This window comes from Anabrus simplex, chromosome 1 (genome assembly GCF_040414725.1).
Source record: "Anabrus simplex isolate iqAnaSimp1 chromosome 1, ASM4041472v1, whole genome shotgun sequence".
Lineage (NCBI taxonomy): Eukaryota > Metazoa > Arthropoda > Insecta > Orthoptera > Tettigoniidae > Anabrus > Anabrus simplex.
In genome coordinates this window covers 789,730,935-789,754,277 of record NC_090265.1, presented here as the reverse complement: position 1 = coordinate 789,754,277, position 23,343 = coordinate 789,730,935, and the positions used below count along the sequence as shown (strand labels likewise).

Genomic DNA, 23,343 nt, shown 5'->3' with positions numbered 1-23,343 from the left:
GCTGTCAGTTAAAGACCGAGCTCGATAGCTGCAGTCGCTTAAGTGTGGCCAGTATCCAGTATTCGGGAGATAGTGGGTTTGAACCCCACCATCGGCAGCCCTGAAGATGGTTTTCCGTGGTTTCCCATTTTCACACCTAAGTGTGGCCAGTATTCAGTATTCGGGAGATAGTGGGTTCGAACCCCACTATTGGCAGCCCTAAAGATGGTTTTCCATAGTTTCCCATTTTCACACCAAGTAAATGCTGGGGCTGTACCTTAATTAAGGCCACGGCTGCTTCCTTTCCACTCTTAGCTCCTTCCTGTCCAATCGTCGCAATAAGACCTATATGTGTTGGTGCCACGTAAAGCAGCTTGTAAAAAAAAGTTAGTTTAAGCACTCAATAAAAGTTAACTTTACATGGGTTCGATGATAATTAAAAATTTCCAGTGGTTCCAGGCTTACTTGCTTCGAGAATTGGAAAATATCCAAAGAAAAGTAGCACGATTTGTTATGGGTGTTTTACGATAAAAGAGTAGTTTTACAGGTTATGAAAATGTTGCTAACTCCGTTGTGGAAAGACTTGGGATTAAGGGGATAAGCTGTTTGACTAAGCGGAATGTAAAAAGTTTCAAACAACATGTAATAAGCGGAATGTTCCGAGCTGTCAGTGGAGAGATGGTGTGAAATGACATTAGTAGATTAATAAGGTTGAGTAGTGTTTTGAATTGTAGGAAAGATCACAATATGATGATAAAGTTGGAATTTAGGAGGACAAATTGGAGCAAATATTCATTTAGAGGAATAATTTAATCAGTGGAGATATTTATAAATTTCCACCTTCTTTGGAATTAAAATAAAGTACTAAGTAAACAAATGACGGGGAATTTGCCAACTGGCCAACTGCCATGCAGATAAGTGTTGATTGATTGATTGATTGATTGATTGATTGATTGATTGATTGATTGATTGATTAATCATTGATTGAATGAATGACTGGCAGTATTTCGTTGTATGTTCATGTGCTACTTTCTGTGAAATTCAGTACTGTAGGTTAGTGCTGTTTTCTGTTGATTGCTATTCTTACAACTTTACTATGTAAACTTCATTTTGAATTTATGTAGCGTTCATGGGTGCTAGTAAATTATTGTCAGTTTTGGCCTTTATTCACACCTTGTCATGTTGTTTACATAAATTTTCCCATTAGTATAGACCAGGCCATGACAAATGTTTTTAAACCTAGCAGCCAGGTAATTTTTCTAGTACTTGCATCGTTAATATGTTTCTGAAAAATAAAACATAGCAGTAATAGCAATAGGTATTGTGATTTTATAGTTTTATACACTACAACAGATTACCACAAAATGTAAAGACAGCAGGACACTGAATTAAATAAGTCATGCCACTATGTATACATATTTATGAAACTAGCCAATTGTTGCATAGGCCTACTCATATTTTGATACTGTTCTAAAAAATTTGCAAATTGTAAAATGTAAATAGCAAAGTGAATATTGTCGTCTTCAACACCAAATTGCACACTTCCTTTGTATGTATTATTTTGTTATGTAGACTGTAGGTATGATATTCAGAAGGGGAGGCAAAAACTCAGGCAAAGAAACTTTGACATGTGAGGACGCCAAAATTAACATGGCCAATATCCCATGTTGCTAAGATAATGGAAAGGATACTGGAAAGTAGAATAAGGTTGAGGTTTGAGAAACAGATACAGGAAAATCAGTTTGGTTTCAGAAGTGGAAGGTCAACAATAGAACCCATTTTCATTATGAGACAACTAATGGAAAAGCATTGGGAGTACGGGAATGATATGGTGATGACATTCATTGATATTGAAAAGGCATATGACAGTGTCCCTGGGACGAAAGTTTGGGACAGTCTGGTGCAAAGAGGAATTGGACAGGGATTAATAAAAATGATCATGGCATTGTATAAGGAATGTTGTAATTGCGTGCAAACACAAGTTGGCAGGACAAGTTGGTTCAAAATAACTAGTGGGCTGAGACAGGGAAGTGTTCTATCACCAATCCTGTTTACAATAGTAATGAATGACATCATGAGAACAGCAAAAGCAGCATATGGAGGAAGAGAAATGAACATGATGTTATTTGCAGATGATATTGTGATTTGGGGAGAAGACGACAGGAAGGTTCAAGAACAATTGAATGTGGTGAATGGGAAGATTGAAGAATGTGGATTGAAAATAAGTGTAGAAAAGAGTAAAACTCTTGTTATGACTAGAGGGGAGAAAGAAGGGAAAGGTCAGATTAGACTTGCAGACAAGCCGCTGGAAGTAGTGGAAACGTTTAAATACCTGGGGAGTGAATTAATGGAGAATGCTCGACTGGATGCTGAGATTAGTAAAAGGATTCAAGCTGGAAGTTGTTTCTATCATAGTGTAAGAAATATGTTATGGGTCAAAGATGTGCCAATGGAAGCAAAGGATACTATGTACAAGATGTATTACGTACCCATAACAACTTACGGAGCAGAAACTTGGACAATGACAAAGAAGGATGAGAGTCGAATACAGGCAGCCGAAATGAAATTCTTGAGGAGTATGATACAGAAGAGTAGAAGAGACAAAATAAGGAATGAGAAAATCCGGGAAGAAATTGGAGTGGAAAAAATGAACGATAGAATAGAGAAGAGCCGACTAAGATGGTTTGGGCACATAAAGCGAATGAGCGACGAAAGAATGCCAAAAAAGGTGATGGAAATGCAAATCCAAGGAAGGAGAGGCCGTGGACGACCACGATTGAGATGGAAGGATACCATCCAACGCAGCATTATAGAAAGAAACCTGGACTGGGACACAGTGTTGGAGGAGGAGTGGTGGAAAGACCAAAGAAAATGGAGAGGAACCATATTTGCCCCTACCCGGCTACAGCTGGATAAAGGGAAATGATGATGATGATGAATAAGTGTAAATATTTAGGGGTTACGTGAACGAATCGTATCCTCGAAATTTCACTGTAATTTTTGTCTTAAATGGGAGATAATTATTGCTTTTCCTCACATAAAGTGTAAAATATGCAGTAAATTAAGAAATAGTACAAAATATTTTACTTGTAGAGAATAATATGGATACACACTTTACTACCGTACAACTATTTTTTCTGCTACTTTGCATCACTTCCGTATGTGTTTTGTTTTCCTAACACTTTTCCTGTGTTATGTCTGCTCACTGAAGTTGTTTGAATTAATTAGGTGTCGTTTTCTTCATGTTGCTCATTTGTTTTGTGCCCTAACTCATTCATTCAGTGATATATTTATTGGTCCAGGGATCATGCTGTTTTCCTTTCAGCAAAATAGTGATATATTTATTGGTCCAAGGATCATGCTATTTTACTGTTTGAACTAGCTGCGATAGTCATGTGGTCAAAGATAATGAGAATTCACAGACACAGCACTCCCATTTGTCGGTGTTAGTACTGGACCTCAAGAAAGAAACAAAAGGCAGCACGAGCAGTGGAATGCAACATAAGGGAGTCCTGTCTACAGCCCGTAAGTACGTATAGGTATTTCTCTAGTAACGACGGTATTTCTTAATTTACTGCAGATTTTACACTTTGAGTAAGAGCAGTTAGGTATTATCTTCTGTTTGTCACAAAAATTACAGTGAAATTTCCTGCGTACGATTCGTTCACGTAACCATATTTAGGAATAACCAGGCTGACCAGAGTGTTCATGGAACACATCAGAGCTGGAATATTGGCAATCAGCAGCGTCAAGCAATAAAACCAGATTTCTATTGACACCACAATCATCGCATCAGTAGAGTAGAATTCCTCCCATATTTCTTCTTTCTTCCTCTTCAGTTCATCCAAGAGGTCTCCAGAGCTCGTAGTGTAAGGCAGATGCATCTGAATCCGAAGATCTTCAATAAAGAAGTTTTATCTTGTCATTTCATATACTAAATGAGATTGGGGTGAATTTTGATACACTAAGAAATCTTTTTAGGTAAATTGCTTTTACCTTCTCCAATTCTTTTTAAGTCCTGTTTGCTAAGATAGTTCCAAATCCATTCCATAGGTAACCATTGATGTTATTTTAACCCTAAACAAAATATCTATCCATCTATCTATCTAGGTATTCTGCCTTATGGCAGGTCTTGTCATGGGATGAACCTCTTCCACTGTTGCCTGTCCTGCACCAAGTTTTTCATGTCCGTATATTTATTTCCTTGGATATTGTCCAACATTTGATATTTTTTCCTTCCTCTTCCTCGTTTGCCTTTCACCATTCCTTCTATTCCTTCTTTCAGTAAACAGTCCCTCCTCAAACAATGTCCGAGCAAAGTCACATTTTCCAGCGCACGCATCTAGGCGCAACTGCACTGTCATTTGTTTCTCTCTCGCTCGCGTCTCGCGAAGGGCTTGATCGTGCGGTGGACAGAGGCGCCAACTGTTCATATAAAGAACTTGTCCTAGTGCGGCGGCACTACTTTTGAATTTACAAATCTTTTGACAACCTTCTAACCTTGGGGCTTACGCTCCCAGACCCCCTTTGTTTGATCCAGACCAATGATCTAACCAATCCAGACCAATGGCTTTGTCACTAACCTAACCTAACCTAACCTAACCAGACCCCCTTTGCTTGATCTGGACCAATGGTCTAACCAATCCAGACCAATTTCTTTGTCACTGACCTAACCAAACCAGACCAATGGAGGTGTCGCACTGGATATTAGAGGCCCAGGGTCGCTTCCCGGCTTTTAACCTCCAGACCCCCTTTACTTGATCCAGACCAATGGTCTGACCAATCCAGACCAATGGCTTTGTCACTAACCTAACCAACACAGACCAATGGTGGTGTCACGCAGGATACTAGAGCCTATATCCTGGGGGCTTACGCCCCAGACCCCCCTTTGCTTGATCCAGACCAATGGCTTTGTCACTAACCTAACCTAACCAATCCAGACCACTAGAGGTGTCACGCGGGATACTAGAGGCCTAGGGCCGCTTCGCAGCTTCTAATCTGGGGGCTTACGACCCCACACCCCCTTTGTTTGATCCAGACCAGTGGCTTTGTCACGAGACAATAGCTTTATCACGAGATTCATAAAATCAAAAGTAGTGCACCTGCACTAGGAACAGTTGGCTCTGTCCACTGCACGATCAAGCCCTTCGCGAGACGCGAGCGAGAGAGAAACAGATGATAGTGCAGTCGCGCCTAGATGCGTGTGCTGGAAAATGTAACTTGTTCTGAACTTTTGCCTAAGGATTTTGTTTAGGGTTAAAATAACACCTGTGGTTACCTATGGAATGGATTTGGGACTATCTTAGCAAACAAGAAGAGTTGGAGAAGGTAAAAGCGATTTACCTAAAAGGATTTCTTAGTATCAAAATTCACCCCATCTCGTTTAGTATATGAAATGACAAGGGAAAACTTCTTTATTGAAGATTTTTGGGTTCAGATGCATCTGCCTTACACTACGAGCTCTGGAGACCTCTTGGACAAACTGAAGAGGAAGAAAGAAGAAATATGGGGAAGAATTCTACTCTACTGATGCGACGACAACGACGGAGTGGACAGATAACGGTTACGAATTGAGACATTCGGTGACTTGCTTTGCTATTCACGGGTTTCATCATAAATGCTGCCAACGTAAGATGTATCATGTACCAGATCTGTAATGTGTGTGCTTGTGGTGTGGCAAACGATTTGATAGATATCAAATCTCTCATTGTTGGAGAAGAAGTCCTCGACTGAATAAGTAAGGAATAATTCATTTATACCTTGCATTGTTCTCCCGTGGACCTTTTTTATAGACTGTCCGGCTAACACAACCCTAGATATGTGTTAGTTATATAATATTAACATATATTTGAGTCGTTGGGTGCTCCAACTTAAAATGTAGGCCTAAATACTGTAAAACATAATTTAAATGATAAATCATTATTGTCAGCATAATTGCATCAGTTATATCAGAGTTTAAATATTTAGCTTGACTATCACATATCGTCCGCGAGCTGTGTCGTAGAGCATTCCACAGCAATAGTGGTAAGCCCTGGTGCTATGTGATTATGAACAAGCAGCAGAACACTAGAAATTCAAAATACTCGGTTACATCTTGTTCGGAATAATAACACTAAAATAGTTCAATTTTACAGTTAATGTTTACCTGTCTGATACAAGTATTACTGCTAATGCCCTGAGGGGAATATATTAAAATTTTATCATATTCATTTTTTACGTAGTATTTCCCGCCTGGCTACTCATCTCCGCCATCCGGCTGACAAAAATTTCTGGGGAGAACACTGCCTGTAATTACTTTTGGCCATTCGCAGCATTAAACATTATTATTATTATTATTATTATTATTATTATTATTATTATTATTATTATTATTATTATTATTATTATTCTGTCATGTTAAAGGATTAATAGCAAAACTTAAAATGTAAACATTATCTACAATAACAGCTCTGTTGAAATAATTTTAATAGCAAACAAGACTATTTTAATAGGTATGGAGCATCACGGGGTAATATTTGTGTCATTTAGATGAGATGAATATTAGAGTTAGCCTGTTTCTCTGTTGGTAACATTTTCTTTACGAGAGGTTTCCTTGACCCAAATGTTCGTACTTAACATTAATTTTTCTTCTGTTACTTATATAATGTGGTCTTGATTATTATTCAGCGACATCAAACTGGGAATTAAACATTTAAAGGGGGAGATTATACTCACCTTGAAAAATAAGGTACCAAAGAAAGAATTTTAGGCGCCATGGCGACCTGGTGCCCGGGATTTGTTGTGTCCTGATATAGACATTATGATTTCTGAATTGTGACAGGTCTAGTTTGTAGAGTGTGACTAACCAAAATTAAGGATGGCACTTTGTTGCTCATTCCACATTTTTGAAATCATAGAAAAATGTTGTTTTACAATATCAGATAGATCCTTCCTTTACGCTTGCTATGGGCCCACCAGCCCTTCCCAGGAGGCATTCTTATTTATGGTGCGCTTCCATACCCAGTGGACATATTAGGAAAGAGAAAAAATATATGTAAATGATGTGCAGCGATACTTTAGAAATAGTAGAGAGGAGAAATCCTTGCTTTATGCTTAACAGGACCTATCGACCCGCGTATAGAAGTACTCTTACTTATAAAGGAGAATTAATGCGATCATTTTCTGTGTATTTGTATTCTACCAAGTTTTGTATAGGGTCCGATATAGCTCGCATCATGTTCAAGCTCAGGCCTGCTACATTCAGTAAAAGTAAGAGAGCTACTAATTTGGGAATTACCGGGCGAGTTGGCCATGCGCGTAGAGGCGCGCGGCTGTGAACTTGCATCCGGGAGATAGTAGGTTCGAATCCCACTATCGGCAGCCCTGAAGATGGTTTTCCGTGGTTTCCCATTTTCACACCAGGCAAATGCTGGGGCTGTACCTTAATTAAGCCTACGGCCGCTTCCAACTCCTAGGCCTTTCCTATCCCATTGTCGCCATAAGACCTATCTGTGTTGGTGCAACGTAAAGCCCCTAGCAAAAAAAAAAAAAAAAAATGGGAATTGCCATGGTGTGTACGGGTTGCGAGTGCTCTATCCGCGATGTGATTATGTTCCGCCACTCTGTATAATTTTTATGTTGTGTTGCTCTTTGTCATGCGATACGAGAGGCCCGTGGGTCACTTTGTGCCTCTAACTTTGCTTGCCTCCAGCCTAGTGGTCTTGTCACTAGCTGGCACTAGCTGGACCTAACCAATCCAGACAAATGGTTTTGTAACTGGCTGGACCTAAACAATCCAGACCAATCGTGTTGTAATGAGATGTTAGAGGCATGTGGACTGCTTTGCAGATATAACCTGGAGCTTATGCGTAGGGTTGCCATACGTCCTAAAAAAGCGGGATTGTCCTGAATTCGAGTATGCGTCCCGACGTCCTGCATTTTAAAAATCAGAGCAAATTATTTAACACTTTGAAAGGGAATGTCTCATCTGCTACTTAAAAATCTATGCAAATAACATTGAATATTATATAATTTTGGAGTGGCCTGTAAAGTAGGCATTTTAATTAATGTATGATTTCTTATTATTGCTCTATTTGATTTTTAACATTAACATCATAAAAGAAGTGTGTCTTTTGGTAATGGATGGGACAGTTCACAGAGAATTACCTAAATACACTTGTTGGAACCATAGGCGCCAACTTTTGGTCTTGAGCACGGGGACAAGGATGAATATATCAAATATTGCGTCCCGTACCACTGTATGTATGGGGGCAAGTGCTTCTGTGAAGTCGGTGCCTATGGTTGGAACTAGTCGATGCTGGTGTTCTGAATTTCATTCTGAACCTTATGGCAACCCTACTTATGCCCCCAGACCAGCTTTGCATATAGACTGTTGAAATGAAATGGCATATGGCTTTTAGTGCCGGGAGTGTCCAAGGACAAGTTCGGCTCGCCAGATGGAGATTTTTTTTAGGCGACCTGCACTTCGTGATGAGGATGAAATTATGATGAAAACACTTACGCCCAGCTCCCATGCCAGCGAAATTAACCAATTATAGTTAAAATTCCTGACCCTGTCGGGAATCAAACCCGGGACCCCTGTGACTAAAGGCCAGCACGCTAACCATTTAGCCATGGAGCTGGACATATGGACCGTTGAAGAATTAGAAGCGAGATGGTGTAAAATGTGAAAATGCAACTATTTTCTTTTTTATGCTATTGGCTGGCTGTGATGAAGGAAGTATTCTTACTGTCTGCAATAGAGCTCGCATCATGTGTGGCCACACAGCCGCTAAATTTGTTGAAATGAAGAGAAGTGCAAAGTTTGAAACTGTTGGGGCGTGTGCTTGTTGCGTAAGGTCTATCTTGGATGTGAGTCGATCTGTAACCTATCTTTCATGTTTATCACTTTTTTCTTTTCTTTTTTTAATGATATTTGTTCGTGGTGTTGACCTCTGGAGATCTTTTGCCATTACTTTCACTATATGATAGAAACCTGCGTGTAAGTGGAATTGCGGAAGTATAGAGTGTTGAATCTGAGGAAAGGAACGTTAAGGACGGCACAAACACCCAGTCCCCAGGCCAGGTATATTAATCGTTTACAGTTAAAAATTCCTGACCCGACCGGGAATCGAACCTGGGGCCGCCGGGTGACAGGCGGACGCGTTGCCCCTTACACTGCGGGGGCGGACGTGTTTATCACTTAGTAGGAGTGTCCAGGCCATCTCTTGACACAGGAAGCTCTCTTCTGTGTTTATGGAGCTTAGTCTGCACGGTAAGAAAAGGTAATTCTGTAGCTGTGTATAATGCATCGATGTTGACAAACCTGTTGAGTGCATTGTTACGTCGTCCGAGCCGCGCCATGTTGGATCTATAACCTGTCTTTGGTGGGAAGGGTACCACAGCTGTAGCATAATCAGTCCCTGACAGGTTAGATTCTGTAGTACTGAATATTATGGTACAATCTTATGACGGGAGAGGGAGGTTCGACACAGAGTGATGCTTCTTTCTTGTTAGTTAGGAGAGACTGTCGATAGGAGTGTCCTTACTTGCTACCAAATGAAGGGGCTCGATTTTGTTTACCAATTTTCTTTATTGGTTTTTTTACTTGTCCTGGTTTAAAAAAATATTAAAAAAAAAAAATTCGTCTAACACGTCTGGAAACTGGCCTATAGCAGACAGCCTCTAGAGTGATTGTGTGCTTTATAAAATGCGTCCAATGGTAGTGAGTGTTCAGCAGAGGGTCGTGGATAATGGCGCAGGATTGCTCTGTGGTTGGTTATGAAAGCAAGTTTCCTCTGGGGCTGGGATGGTGGAATTCCAGTGTTCGCATTGAACACACCTCCCTTCTACAAGTATTTTAAAGGAAAATTCATATACTTTATCTCCCCAAGTAGGCTAATGTATTACATGCTATCATCCTCTTGTCGTAGGGATAAGCTGAGGATAACTTGGGCTTTAACATCCATTTTGCCACTGAATGGGAAGTGGTGGAAGAAGGGGATCTCAACAAGAATTACATTATAGCGAAAGAAAAATAATAGAAATCCTATCTCGTATTATTTACTTGTAAAGGAGAGATGTGCTCATTATGAATGCCAGGAACTCATTAACCCGCCCAAAGAAGTATAACCTTTGTAGTATAACTTTTATAACCTAATATCACATGTCATCCTCCATATTTTCTGCATTTACTACCAGTCCCATTGGTGGATTTGCATGGAACATAACATCGCTCCCAGAAAGAAACAGAACTAGATTTCATTGCCAACTATATCACAAGAAAAATTCCTGAACAATGTAAACAATGTGAGCCATTTGCTGACACAAAACAGAGGCCCCCATGTCTGGCTGTAGGGCTGCCACATTTATTGGATTGAAAGAAACTGTGAATTTTGAAATTGTTACTGCGTTGGCAAGTGCTGAATCTGTGACGTGAATATACTGTCAGTTTTTAGAAGTGTCCAGGTCAGTCTCTGTCAAGAAAATAGTGGCCCCTCAAAGTGTTGGGAACAAAATTACTTTAATTGGGCCAGAGGCCTAAGGGTTGTGTTCCCAGGGGTACACCCAGTTGATACTAGAGGCCTTTATGCCATTTGGTGGCAGCTTATGCCCCCAGATCCCATTTGCTTGTCATGCAAATCTTGCTCTGACATACGGTATTGTGGTAATAAGTTAGAATTTGCTTCAGATGGAACATTTTGTGAGTAGCGGGAGGCACTCCTTATTGAACCTGTACCAAATGCTGTGTTATGATATAAATGGAGGAGAATAACAAACTAGAAAAGGATATAGTCCATGAATAATTTAAAAATTGATATTACTGTAGATTTGTAGGATTCTTTGCTAGATGTAAAGCTCCAGTAGACTGATGCTAATTTGCCATCTTCTTTGGAGGCCATTTTCAAGGCAAGAAATCTTGTAATTTCTAGGCTAGTGAAGTAAATTACTGTAGCTAAAATCTGGAAACTGGCCTATAACTTGCACAGTTCAGTAACTATATTTTAACAGTGAATTTACATTAGTCAGATGACTTAACGTCAAGTATGCATATGAATACTTCCTCACATGTTCCAAGTGGAGAAGAGAAACTGTGGTGACAGGCTGTTCACAAGTGATCCAGTCATCGAATTGTTGAGGCAATGGAGATCCTCCATTTATTTAATCTTAACAGTGCAGTATATTTTCAGGTTTAAGGTAGCTCACTACTAGCGAGGGTGTGTGTATGTTTAAAAAGAAGAAAATCCTGCAAAAATGATATGAAACAATAGCAGAGAGGAAAGGTCCTTCCTTTATGCTTGCCAGGGACCCACCAACTCACTCCTAGAAGTGTTCTTACTTATATAGAATAACTAGCTGTAGTACCGGCGTTGTTCAGATATTTTCTGAATGTTTACCTTTAAGATTTGTATTACCATTTAATTATGTGTGAAGTGAATGTTTATAGAATTCCTTTCTGACTTGCAGATTGATATGCTACGATCTATTATGTAGTTTTAGAATTATTTAGATGTGTTTGATTTCAAGTTTTAGATTATTAAATTTTTGAGTAAAACTTCTTCCTTATGGAAGCTCGAATCAACTGGGAAGTATTTGATCCTGTCAGAAATTAATAAGTGATAACTATGTGTATTTAGCCATCGCAATATAGATACGATGTACAGGATTTCAGCTGTCAATGAGACTGTCCCCCTCTCAGCCCCCACCCCTAAGAGATAAAAAATCTGGATTGTCACCATTCATCTCAGTGACCCCAAAATTGTACATTCAATACTATTTTCGATTATTTTTATATCTCACTCCCCCTCACACTCACCCCAAAGGGGGCTGAACATAACTTTAAAAAATTCTGAGTGTCACTATTCATTTCAGCGACCATGAAAACTATGAATTCGATACTATTCTACATTATTTTTATACCTTACCTCTCTCGCCCCCTGCCTGTAAGGGTGCTAGGAGTGCCTTACCCCCAAGTGGTTTGTCTCCTGATACTAAGTCATAAGTGTACCAAATTTGGTTGAAATCGCTCCAGTGGGTTAGGAGGAGATGTAATAAATACATACATACATACATACATACATACATACATACATACATACAATGACATTTAGGTATATATATTATTTTTATACTTCACCCCCTTTCCATCCCCGCCCAAAGGAGTCCTATGAGTGTCTTACACAACCGTATATTTTTTTCCAGATAGAAAGTCATATGTGTACCAGTTTTGGTTGGCAGCTATACCCAAACGTACATGCATAATCTCGCTGCTCTAGAATCCTGGAGCTGACGTTGCCATGGTTACGGCAGTTCATTTCTTTTATCCGATTCCTAGAGCAGTTGTAGTGTGGTGACAGTATCTCCATAACAGTTGGTTTTAGGGCCTGAGTTTTATTCTTTGCATCAAGGGGCTTAAATGAGCTTTGTCTTGTCCTTTTACGCCAAATTTGATATTTTGCCTATATTAGCCTGTTATTTTTATATCTCCCACCGTCGCACCCCCCCCCCCCCTCCTGGAATTGTTTTGAAAATAAAATGCAGCCCATGTTATTCACTGGCAATGTAGCTTTCAATAGGTGAAGTAATTTTTAAAATCGGTTCGGTAGTTTTTGTGTCTATCCGTTACAAACAAATATACAAATTTTTCCTCTTTATAATATTAGTATAGATTAAGACAGAGACTAGGCTATGTCACTCTGTGAAATGCGACAGTTTCCTGTGTTCCAGTATTCTGTGTGGCCCATGGCTGCCACAGGTAAAACTTGACTACCGGGGGGTGCAAAAGAAGGGTTAAGAATCCAACATGGTGTGGGTCGCACAATGTCATAACAAGCTACACAAGGCTACCAACTTAGGTGCAGCAAGTGGCAAGACTATTGGTCTGATTTGATTACACCATTGGCTACAGACAAGACCATGGATCTGGATACGTTACAGTGTTGGTCTAAGGGGACACGTAAAGGGGATCTAGGGGTGTAAGTCTGCAGGTTAGAACTGCGAAAGGACTTACAGGCCTCTAGGATCCCCTATAACAGTTTTGGCAATTGATATGATCAACTGGGAAACTAAAGCCGAGGATAGGCTCAAATGGCATAACGTTGTATACAACGGAGTTGAACATCTAGAACAACATAGGAGAAGATTAGAAGCTGATAGGAGGAAGCGCAGGACAGAACGAGCGAATGTGAGCTATGGTGTTCTTGCACAACCATCTGCTGCAACAACTAGTGTGTGCTGTCACTGCAATAAAATCTGTGCATCCAGAATTGGACTGTTCAGCCATCTGAGACAACACAATTAATACGTCCAAATGACAAGGTATTTATTTATTATATATTCATTGATGAATAAATGCCTATGATGATGATTGGCTAGTGACAAGAACATGAGGGAATATGGATACGTTACTTTCAAACTCCACGATTTAATTATTTTTGTGGAATGTGGTAGCAGTAGGCCACACATGATGTGAGCTCTGATGGAGACAATAGGAACAATGGAAATGTCCGCATCTCAGAGATTAACATAGTCTCGGTTTTAATTTTTCTATATAAATAATAATATTTTTTTACGAGTTGTTTTATATGTCGCACTGACACAGATAGGTCTTATGGCGACGATGGGACAGGAAAGGGCTATGAGTGGCAAGGAAGCAGCCATGGCTTTAATTAAGGTACAGCCCCAGCATTTGTCTAGTGCAAAAATGGAAAACCATCTTTAGGACTGCTGACAGTGGGGTTCGAACCCTCTATCTCCCGTATACCTGATACTGGCCACACTTAAGTCACTGCAGCTATTGGGCTCGGTAATAATAATACTTCTAGGGATAGATTGGTAGGTCCCTGGAAAGCATAAAGGCAGGCACTACAGAACTGTGAGAAGCTCTACGTAGGATACACGATATGCAACTTTAGTGAATGTGTTTCTGTGATGCCTACAACTGCATGGGCTATGGAAATTGTAATAACAAACAGTGTTGTTCATTTTGCTCAGACGGTCACAACTTTCATGCCTGCCCGAAAAGAAAATTTAAGTGCATTAACTGTAAATTACAAAACCAAAGAAACACAATTAGGCATTAACAAGAATAAAATTCTGAGCATCCTGTTACATCATTCAATTGCCTCATGTACCAGAAAATACTCAGTATCATAAAATCTAAAAATAATTAATTATGGCTGAACTCTTAAGTCTATCAACAAAATTTACATAAATCAGTTGTGCCTACCCAAGAACTAATTTTAAATTTTGAGCAGAGGGACAGAACAATTTTGTGTGTTCAAGAACCAAATGTTAGAAATAATAGAGTTTTAGGTTTTGGACAAGACTTCTACATCCACGCACCAAAAACAAACACACCTGAGGAACGATTCAAGCTGTAGGTGTAACAAAATCAAAAAATATCATATTACTCTCACAGTACTGCACAATACCATGAAAACTAACAGGACCTGTACATCTGCAGCTTTTACCTTGACTCAAAACAAGATATTGACATGGATCTGCACGGCCTTCAACAGACATGTGAGCCGGGTTGAATGGCTCAGACGGTTGAGGTGCTGGCCTTCTGGCCCCAACTTGGCAGGTTTGATCCTGGTTCAGTCCGGTGGTATTTGAAGGTGCTCAAATACATCAGCCTCATGTTGGTAGATTTACTGACACGTGAAAGAACTCCTGCAGGACAAAATTCTGGCACCTCGGCATCTCCGAAAACCTTAAAAGTAGTTAGTGGAACATAAAACAAATAACATTATTATTATTATTTTTATTATTATTATTATTTATTGTTAACAGACATGTGATGAGTTGAAAGGAAAACCACTCCTAATCACCGGAGACTTCAACGCCAAACATTGGGCTTGGAACAATCCCGTAGAGGACGTACGAGGCAGACTTCTTTACGACTTTTGCAGCTCCTCTAATTTAACAATTACTAACAGTAGTGATAAACTGACTTACAGGCGTAAGTGAATGCAGTCCAACACTTCTCCCTCTCATCTACGATTGGGACGTAAATGAAGTACCAACACTATCCGACCCCTCTCTAATTATAACGACCTTAAAGTTGACTACAGAAATACCGTCGATAAATGCTAATAATTACTCAACCAGGACCTAGAATACAAGAAATGTCAAAACGGTCTCGCTTCCAACAGGCTGCCAAAATAAACCTGCTAAGGATAGCAGAAGAAATAGCTTCCTCCAACACTACTACAGAATTAGATGACATAGTAGAGAAATACCAATATAAATTGTCCGTTATTGGACATTATAATTAGCTGATGCCATAAACAAACTGGCAGAAGCAAATATACCAAAAATTTCTCAAAAACCATTTAAACACTTCTGGTGGAATGAAGGACTGACAATTATGCGAAAACTTGTACTAGCCTGTGATAGGCGACATAAACAAAGCCGCTGTCCAGCCCTACATCAGAGATATCACCACATTTATCTAACAGTAAAAAAGGAATACAAAAACTTATCCTTAAAAGAAAGTCGGATTGCTGGAAAGAATTCTATTCAATCTGTACAAAAGCTAAACCTGGGAATTTGTTCAGAAGCTTACCAGGAAACCAAAGGAATTCAATAACCTAACCTTAAAAGACCAAAATATGGCTTCCGATTGAGATAGCTAGAAATAAAATTCAGGAAACTCAATCGTCAAAGTTACGTCGGCACTGCATTGTGCTTATCACATGTATGGCTTGCAGTGGTGTCGCTACCGGCATGCTAGCCGGCCAGTGTTTTGGAAAAGGTGCGGTTTCGAACTGATGAGCCCATGCCGCACTCTGGGCGAAACACTGGTAACTTTGACGATTGAGTTTCCTGAATTTTATTTCTAACCTCAAAAGAGACTGAACATGGATATACTGAAACCTTTTCCGATACCACAGATGCTGTACTAGACACGTTTTTTTCCATATGAAACAGAGGATACAGAAGGACAAAAAGAAATGAGAATCTCATCCAAACACCACCCCCCCTCCCCTCCACCTCAATACAGCTGATGACATACTGTATTGTTCTCACAAGAAGTTGAGCAAATCATTCTACAACAAATTGATAAGAAAGCACCAGGCTGGGATGGCATATCGGCCAACATAATAAAAAATATCCACTTCTGTCTTTCATCCTTATTTGTCACACTGTTGAATAAGTGCCTGTCTTTGAACCATTTTCCTACCTTGTGCAAAATTGCAGTAGTGAACTTAATTCCTGAAGAAAGCACCTTTAAAACGAAGTTTATAGCTAAGTCTTTCAGACCTATCTGCCTCCTGTCAGTTCTACGAAAGATTCTGGAGAAGCTAATAATTGACAGAATTATGTACCATATGCATCGTCACGGCCTATTATCCCAATTTCAGTATGGCTTTATCTACTGAAGATGCTGTTCTCTATGCAACTGAATGGATTTGGAATATCTTCTCAAGGTGAAAAATAGGCTTATTAATCTCTTTGGACATAAACTGGTGCATTTGATAACGCCTGGTGGCTGAAAATTTTGTATCAACTAAAAGAAAAGCAATGCCTACGTAATCTGTACAAAGTCACTCAAGCATACTTCAGCAACAGAAAAGTGAAACTTCAAGTTGGAACAGCAATTTCAACTAAATACATCAACAAAGGATTCCCTAAGGGATCTACCTGCAGCCCAGGATTTTGGAATATCCTGTATGATGACATCCCCAGACTACCTCTTCTCACAGACTGCAAGGTTGTTGCTTATGCTGATGATGCTCTTTTGTTACTTGAAGTCGACAATGATGCTGATTTAAGAACTCAAGCGAACACAGCACTGCGTATCTGTTCGGCTGGGGCTCTAAAAACAAGATGCAATTAAATCCACTGAAAACTAAGGCCATGGTTGTCACGAGAAGAAGAAATCTGATAAAGTCACAACTCAAGATGAACGGACAGGAAATCGCACTAGAAGATAAACTTGTATATCTAGGGGGTCTTGCTGGACAAACATTTTAACTTTTAGGCCACATTTCAATTAACTAAAGCTTAAATCAGATAAATTTCTTCAGGCAATTGCTATTGCATGCAGGCCATCATGGGGAATAAACTCAGAAGTACTCTGCATGATATACTACACAACCTTTGTTCACTAATACTGTATTGTGCTTCATTGTTTCATTCTAAAAGCAGTGGGCTAAGGAAAAACTTCCGCAGATTCAGAGAGGAATCGTCTTTCAAATATCTCATGCCTATCACACAGTATCTACACAAGCAGCCCTTGTCATCATTGGAATAGAACCCCTGTTCTTTACTGCCATCAGAACGGCTGAACTCACAGTAATGTAGAAAAACATAAGTTACCTCTTGCACCAATTCTTGAAACCATAGTAGAGAAGAACTGTCCTTTCCCGGAATCCAGTCACACTAGTATCAATATATTTGGTCCGTTATTGGACATTATAAATTTTCCAGCTCATTCCTGGTTGCCAGCGTTTCGCCCCAGTGTGCTAAGTTGGACTCGTCAGTTGGTAAATAGCACACCTACCAAGGCGCATGGCTAGTGCATACCGTGGAGGCTACTGCGTAGGCTACTTGGAGCCACTGGCAGTGCCAATGTATTATGAGAGACTTTGTCTCATTTTCAAAAATTGATGTCTGCTTGGCCATCAGATGATACAGATGTTGATTACCATGGGGAACTTGATATGTTTGTCCTGAATGAGTAAATTTATGATACCAATATAGTTGGTCTGGACATTGTAAATTTTCCAGCTACCTCATTTCTGGTTGCCAGTGTTTCGCCCCAGTGTGCTAAGTTGGGCTCATCAGCTGGTAAATAGCACACCTACCAAGACACATGGCTAGTGCATACCGTATAGGCCACTGCGTAGGCTACTTGGAGCCACTGGCAGTGCCAATGCACTATGAGAGACTTTGTCTCATTTTCAAAAATTGATGCCTGCTTGGCCATCAGATGATACAGATGTTGATTCCCATAGGGAACTTGAAATATTTGTCCTGAATGTGTAAATTTATAATACCAATATAGTTGGTCCGTTATTGGACATTATAAATTTTCCAAGTAACTTATTCCTGGTTTTCCAGCGTTTGGTATCATCTGATGGCCAAGCAGGCATCAATTTTTGAAAATGAGACAAAGTCTCTCATAATACATTGGCACTGCCGGTGGCTCCAAGTAGCCTACGCAGTAGCCTCCACGGTATGCACTAGCCATGCGTCTTGGTAGGTGTGCTATTTAGCAACTGATGAGCCCAACTTAGCACACTGGGGCAAAACGCTGGTAACCAGGAATGAGTTAGCTGGAAAATTTATAATATCCAATAATGGACCAACTATATTGGTATTATAAATTTACTCATTCAGGACAAGTATTTCAAGTTGCCTATGGGAATCAACATCTGTAGGAAGTGTTTTCAGCCCCAATACAAATATTATCATCCAGCTGTTCAGCATTTCAAGCTGAGCTGTGGGCCATAAAGTCTGTTGTGGAGTGGTGTGTTCACAATAGCAGAAGTGACTCACAGGCTGCATTGAACACGATCAATGACAAACACATTGTCAATCCATAGCTGCTACTATAAGATCTAGAGCTCAGTGCCTTCTCGTCTGTCTTTCCTGGATCCAAGGAGACACCGGTTTTCCTGGAAATGCAAAGGCAGAAATTCATGCAAAAGCAGCCTCCTCATCCAATATAGAAATTACCTACACCAAATCGCCCCCAAGCTATGCAAAAGCCCAAATCAAAATACACCTAATAAGACAGTGGAACAATCTCTGGACATCAAGTACAAAAGGGTCTGCCGAGAGAGAATAATTTTTCCCCAACTTATATAGCCGACTCCAGTGCAAAACATTAGGCCCCAAATTCATACTCAGTTTCTCTCCAGCAATGGACAGTTTAAGTGCTACTTTGAACGCTTCAGAATTAACATTGCAGGCGATTGCTTGTGTTTTTGTGGATCTTCATAAATGGTGGACCATTTACTGTTTGACAGTGCCATGTTTGGAAAGAAGATTTGAACTTGAGTGTTACCTAAACAATTGTAATGTGGAACTTTCAAAGCCATTATAGCCTACCATCTGTTTAAAAATCCTGCTGCTACAAACAGTTCCAGTTCATGCATCACATCTTCAGTAATTGAGATGATCCTAATTTTGTGTTAAGGACCAATAATAAACTGATCAAAATTACAACCCTAATACTGTATACTCATGTGCAATAGGGTTCAAACTGTTAGGATAATCAATAAATAATAAATAAATAAATAATGAAAAGCACCTGAAAACAAAATTTGGTAAAATTAAAAGAGTTGACAAATTTAAAGATTTGAGTGATTGGATTTACATGGACACATTTTTTTAAACACAGAAAACATTAATTGTAACTCATGTTCCTTATGAAAAACCCGAACTACTACTTCTTCTATACCATTCGTTCACAAATTTTACTATATTCTTTCGTTAACCTTCTTTCAGGTGTTTCAGTTGCTTAATAAGATCCAAATTGTGAACATTTACAATTTTAATGTAATATATTTCTCAACATGATGAACAGACTGAAAAGAGGCCTAGGGGACGATCTAGAATGAGATGGAGGAGCTCTGTTGTGGACTTACTGCAAATAGAGTCGTCTATAGCAATAAAGTACTAGGAGAGGAGTGGTGAAAAGATTGAGTAAGGTGGAGGGCTTTGGTACACTACCCTACCCAGAGAGAATATGGAAAAGGGAATGGATGAAGAAGACTTGGACGTAATTTGAATTTTAACTTGTGTTCTTTATGGAATAACCATAATATTGTAATATAAATATGCCATTAGATTTTAAGATTTAAGTTATATAGCCTAATGGTTACAAGGACACAATAAGTTAAATACTTTAGTCAGTTTTAGGTATATGTGGCTGAAGGTGATCTAGATGATGGTCGAAACTACACTGACTTAGCAGAATGTCATGGGATAGTCACCTAATAGCGTGTGGGGCCTCCTCTGGCCCTGCAAACTGCAGTGAGACGCCATGGAAGTGAGTCGACAAGTCCCTGATAGTCCTCTGGACGCAGCTGACACCAAATCGTTTGCAAAGTGGCTGCTAATGCTGGTCTGTTCGTGGGTGCAGGATCCATGGCACGGAGCCTGCATTCCAAGGCATCCCAGATATGCTCGATAGGATTCCTATCGGGGCTCCTGGGTGGCCATGGCAGTCGTTGGACCTCCGCTGCATGTTCCTGGAACCATTCCCAGGTGACGTGGGAGCGATGTGGTGGTGCGTTATCATCTTGAAACACCGCAGAACCGTTTGGGCGCTGGAAGGCCAAAAATGGGTGGAGATGGTCTCCGAGCAGCTCAACATACCGCCTGCCATTCAAAGTCTTTTCCAGAACAACTAGGGGGCCCATTCTATTCCAGGAAAATGTACCCCAGACCATAACAGAGACACCAGCTCCCTGGACCACACCTTCGAGACTGGCGGGATCCACAGTACAGATAAATAATAAAGCAGGCGGGATCCATCGCTTCATGTGGTCTGCGCCATACACGGTGCCTCCCATCAGCATGGTGCAGTTGAAATCATGATTTGTCCGACCATATCACGTTACGTCATTGTTCCAGTGTCCATCCCTGGTGACTGGCGACAAATGTGCGTCGTTGTTCCCGATGACGTTGGGTTAACAGTGGCACCCGTGTGCGGCGCCGGCTCCCATACCCCATAGAACCCATGTTCCTACGGATTGTCCACTGGGAGATGTGTCTAGCATGGCCTGTGTTGAATTGAGACATGATTTGTTGCACGGTTGCCCGTCTGTCACCATTGACAATCCGTCTCAGATGTCGCCGGTCATGGTCATCAAGGGTGGCTGGATGGCCGGTCGTTCGTCTGTTGTGGACGGTGACACTCGCATTCAACCATTCACAATACACCCTGGACACGGTTGATCGTGTGAAGCCGAATTCATGCAGCACTTCTGAAATCACACTTCCCATCCGTCGGGCACCGACCACCATACCCCGTTCGAACGGTGTCAGCTCACGACGACGTTCCATGTTACACCTGTCACATGCACAGCCACTGCTCACAAGGTCTCCTATACGACTGCCGCTGGCCAGTGGACGTGTGGTGCGCAGACAACACACCTGCGCATCAGTGCTCTGCCATCCCATGACATTTGCGTGTAGTACCACAATGTGATGTTTATATAGTCACATCAATAAAATATGTATTGATTAGGTGGACATTCTTTTTCATCCTAATTTATTTTACCCCCTTTCCTAAATATAATTTGTTCTGATTTCTTCTTGTTTATCAGTAGCTCTGTTTTGGTCAGCCCATTTTTCCAAAGTGTAGGTAATCTTTTGTAGATCATTTATATTCTGGGATACCAAGTAGTAAGTCATTAGCATATGTATGTAAATCTTGATCTCTGGCGATACTTCTCTTATCGATTGTACAACGTTGTGAGTAGGCGATGTTAAATAATACAGGACTGATGAGGGGGTCTCTCTGCAGGATTCCATTTGTCTGCGTATGTTAGTACAATTTACGAACTTCATTATATAGATCCGTATTGATACAGTTTAGATAAGAAACAATGTTAGGTTCAATGGTCCAATGAGGTGTGTTGATTGGGTGGACCATTGAACCTATCATTGTTTCATGAGTATGTTGTCTGAGATCTGTACACTGTTTCTTTTCCAGACATTGTGGATGAGACACAGGATTTTTATTTATCTCGGTTATGGACTCTGCTTTTATGGAGATGATACTTCTGTTTAATTTGTCAAATGCTTTGGAGGAGTCAATGAATGCTGTATGGAGTTTTCCTTGAGGGTGCTGTTGAATGGTCTCTGAGGTTTCTGATGGCTTCGATTGTATTTCTTCCCTTTCTGAATCGGAACCGCTCCTCGAAGATTTTATGCTCTTCCTCTTCTGTGATCCTCTGTGTGATTAGGCATGCGAGCATCTTCAAGTAATTGTTTTCCAGGGTGATCCCCCAATAAGTGTTAGGGTCGTGTAGATCTTTGCGTTTGTACAAAACTTTCATTGTTGAGCTTTCCTTGCTTTGGGAAAGTCACCTGTTCACAGGCAAGCGTTCAGCAGATATGTTAGGGCTGGAAGTAGTATCTCTACTGCTAATCTGATATGCTTGTTGAATGTGCCATTTGGTCCACTTGCATTTTTGCTTTAAAAAAAAAAGTCTTTATGTAGTTGTGTTTATCTCTTCCGAAGTGAATGGTTTCTTCAATGGATCTTTTTTCATTTAGTAGGTCTGTAAAATGTTCCTCCCGTATATCCATGTCTATTTTACTAGTTACCAAGCAAATGGTTGTGTGGTTTGGGTCACGTAGCTTTCAGTTTACATTCGAAAAATAGTGAGTTCAAATCTCACTGTTGGCAGCCCTCAAGATGGATTTCCCTGGTTTCCAATTTTCACACCAAGCAAGCTGTACCATAATTAGGGCCACGGTCACTTCCTTCCTGCTCTTAGCCCTTTCCTATCCCTTCCTCTCCATAAGACCTATCTGTGTCAGTACGACGTAAAGCAACTTGTAATAAAATAAATAAATATTTTACTAGTCGTTTTTATCTTTTGTGGTTTTAGTGCTCTGTATGGATTTTCTCTTGCTTCCTCCACCATCCTTGCTGCTTGCAGTTCGATATAATTGTTTAGGGTATTTCTAAGGGTTGCTATGATTTTAAGAGATTGTACCTCTAGATTAAATTGTAATGTAACAACTATGCACTTACTACAGTATGTATGTCAAACCCCTGTCTCATTTCTCTGCCGGGTTGGATATGAAGTGGAATCTTCATTGTGAGTTTTTACAACTGGATGCCTTTCCTGACATCAACCTGATCAGAGGAGTTAATTAATGAAATAATTGATGTGTTATAAAATAGTAAGGAGAGGGTGAAACCTGGTGCCAGCACATAGCCTACCCCTGTCGAATAGCACTAAGGGGTCTGCTCAAAGCGTAACATCCCCATCCGATGGACAAATCGCCATCAACAGCGTCATATGCACATGAACACAACGGAGAGGTTTGGAAATGAATCCAGGCTTTTGTCACACAATCTAATGTTTAGGAATTGTATACCACCACCTCTCCTACCCTGTCTGCCAACATTCTGATGGGGTATCTCTTCTTGCAAATCATGTTCTGATTCTTCTATGACGACACGTGGTTACCAGTGGTACCGTAAGAGTATCGTGTCTATTTTCTTCATAATGCTCCAGTATCTGCTTTATTTTTGCTATCTGGCACTTTAACTGTGTTGTCAGGAAGTGCCTTTATGTCGTTTGTAAAGTTGCAGGTTTAATATCCAAGAATCTGAAGATGTCGGCTGGATTGGAAGTAACGTGTCAGCCTGTGTTTAACCTTATCACTCCAGCAAAGCTGGAGTAG

The 23,343-nt window shown here is 40.3% G+C and overlaps 1 protein-coding gene across 2 annotated transcripts in view; it reads left to right on the top strand.

Moving 5' to 3' along the window:
- Positions 1-23,343, top strand: part of wts (serine/threonine-protein kinase warts) — a 252,134-nt gene that overhangs the window by 1,272 nt on the left and 227,519 nt on the right. The window lies entirely within an intron of this gene.